The following is a 3,369-nucleotide window of genomic DNA, read 5'->3' on the forward strand; positions in this document are numbered from 1 at the left end:
AGCTGACAAGACAAGAGCTCGTAGCTCTCAACGGGTTAGTCTGTGACGGAGCAGCTGACAAGACTCTCAACGGGTTAGTCCGTGACGGAGCAGGTGACAAGACAAGAGCTCGTAGCTCTCAACGGGTAAACGTAATGTTTTAACTCTATCCCAAACCTTAACCATTCAGAATGAGAGACTAAACGTAATGTTTTAACTCTATCCCAAACCTTAACCCTTCAGAATGAGTGACTAAACGTAATGTTTTAACTCTATCCCAAACCTTAACCCTTCAGAATGAGTGACTAAACGTAATGTTTTAACTCTATCCCAAACCTTAACCCTTCAGAATGAGTGACTAAACGTAATGTTTTAACTCTATCCCAAACCTTAACCCTTCAGAATGAGTGACTAAACTTAATGTTTTAACTCTATCCCAAACCTTAACCCTTAACTTAACCCTTCAGAATGAGTGACTAAACGTAATGTTTTAACTCTATCCCAAACCTTAACCCTTAACTTAACCCTTCAGAATGAGTGACTAAACGTAATGTTTTAACTCTATCCCAAACCTTAACCATTCAGAATAAGTGACTAAACTTAATGTTTTAACTCTATCCCAAACCTTACCCATTCATAATGAGAGACTAAACGTAATGTTTTAACTCTATCCCAAACCTTAACCCTTCACTTAACCCTTCAGAATGAGTGACTAAACTTAATGTTTTAACTCTATCCCAAACCTTAACCATTCAGAATGAGTGACTAAACTTAATGTTTTAACTCTATCCCAAACCTTAACCATTCAGAATAAGTGACTAAACTTAATGTTTTAACTCTATCCCAAACCTTAACCCTTAGCTTAACCATTCAGAATGAGAGACTAAACTTAATGTTTTAACTCTATCCCAAACCTTAACCATTCAGAATAAGTGACTAAACTTAATGTTTTAACTCTATCCCAAACCTTAACCATTCAGAATAAGTGACTAAACTTAATGTTTTAACTCTATCCCAAACCTTAACCCTTAGCTTAACCATTCAGAATGAGAGACTAAACTTAATGTTTTAACTCTATCCCAAACCTTAACCATTCAGAATAAGTGACTAAACTTAATGTTTTAACTCTATCCCAAACCTTACCCATTCAGAATGAGTGACTAAACTTAATGTTTTAACTCTATCCCAAACCTTAACCCTTAACTTAACCATTCAGAATGAGAGACTAAACTTAATGTTTTAACTCTATCCCAAACCTTAACCATTCAGAATGAATACGGATTGGATGAATGGACATTCCGTTAAAAACTGGACTGTTTTTGTGTTTTCGGGAACACATCTGACCTGCTGACCGGTAACCGATGTGAAATGGCTAGCTAGTTAGCGGTGGTGCGCGCTAATAGCGTTTCAATCGGTGACGTCACTCGCTCTGAGACCTTGAAGTAGTTGTTCCCCTTGCTCTGCAAGGTTCCGCAGCTTTTGTGGCGCGATGGGTAACGATGTTTCGTGGGTGACTGTTGTTGATGTGTGCAGAGGGTCCCTGGTTCGAGCCCAGGTAGGAGCGAGGAGAGGGACGGAAGCTATACTGTTACATTAGATTAGTGGGTAGGAAGGTCCAGTCTCTCCAGACTGACATCTGACCTGCTGTTAGGTTAGTAGGTAGGAAGGCCCAGTCTGCTGCTAGATTACACTCTCAGTGTCTGTATACAACACATAGGTGACACACACACACACAACACACACACACATCCCACCCGTACACACACATACACACACACCCCACTCGTACACACAGCACAGCTTGTGTCATGATGAGTAAGACAACATTAGCAGGATGGCGACACAACAAACAGAGACTGTCCTAGTTGGACAAGAGGTCGCTGAATTCACTCCAATGCAATCCCCCATGATTAATAGCACATTATAAACTGGGGGTGGTTTGAGCCCTGAATGCTGATTGGCTGACAGCCGTGGTATATCAGACCGTATACCACAGGTATGACAAAACATGCATTTTCACTGCTCTAATTACGTTGGTAACCAGTTTATAATAGCAATAAGGCACCTCGCAGGGTTTGTGGTATATGGGCCAATATACCACGGGTAAGGGCTGTGTCCAGGCACTCCGAGTTGCGTCGTGCCTAAGAACAGCCCTTAGCCGTGGTATATTGGCCGTATACCACACCTTCTCGTGCCTTATTGCTTCATTATATATAATATAGCATCCTAATGCAGAGATGATGTTGTGTAGGGTAGGCTAGACACTGTTCAGCCCTGTCCCTCTGTCTGTCTCCTGTTCTATTGTATAAACTGCCTTCATTTTGCTGGACCCCAGGAAGAGTAGCCGCTGCCTTGGCAGGAACTAATGGGGATCCATAATAAACCCCAGGAAGAGTAGCTGCTGCCTTGGCAGGAACTAATGGGGATCCATAATAAACCCCAGGAAGAGTAGCCGCTGCCTTGGCAGGAACTAATGGGGATCCATAATAAACCCCAGGAAGAGTAACCGCTGCCTTGGCAGGGACTAATGGGGATCCATAATAAACCCCAGGAAGAGTAGCTGCTGCCTTGGCAGGAACTAATGGGGATCCATAATAAACCCCAGGAAGAGTAGCTGCTGCCTTGGCAGGGACTAATGGGGATCCATAATAAACCCCAGGAAGAGTAGCCGCTGCCTTGGCAGGGACTAATGGGGATCCATAATAAACCCCAGGAAGAGTAGCCGCTGCCTTGGCAGGAACTAATGGGGATCCATAATAAACCCCAGGAAGAGTAGCTGCTGCCTTGGCAGGAACTAATGGGGATCCATAATAAACCCCAGGAAGAGTAGCCGCTGCCTTGGCAGGAACTAATGGGGATCCATAATAAACCCCAGGAAGAGTAGCTGCTGCCTTGGCAGGAACTAATGGGGATCCATAATAAACCCCAGGAAGAGTAGCTCCTGCCTTGGCAGGAACTAATGGGGATCCATAATAAACCCCAGGAAGAGTAGCCGCTGCCTTGGCAGGAACTAATGGGGATCCATAATAAACCCCAGGAAGAGTAGCCGCTGCCTTGGCAGGAACTAATGGGGGTCCATAATAAACCCCAGGAAGAGTAGCTGCTGCCTTGGCAGGATGGGTCTGACTCGATGGGTCTGTCTGGTAAAAACAGAGACAGCAGTGACTTCTAGTGGCCGACCGAGGAACATGCTCTCTGTCATGATCCTGCCGCGCTGAGGGATAAGGCTGTTTGTAACCTGTAGACTTAAAAAAAAAAAAAAAATGAAAAGGTTTTTAAAAAGTTATCGTAGCGACACGTTGACTACGTTAAATGTGTAAAGATATATTTAATTATTGTAGGCCTACATCAAGGTACAGCATAATTGAAAAACTCAAACCGTTAATATGG

Source organism: Salvelinus alpinus, chromosome 1, assembly GCF_045679555.1.
Source record: "Salvelinus alpinus chromosome 1, SLU_Salpinus.1, whole genome shotgun sequence".
NCBI lineage: Eukaryota > Metazoa > Chordata > Actinopteri > Salmoniformes > Salmonidae > Salvelinus > Salvelinus alpinus.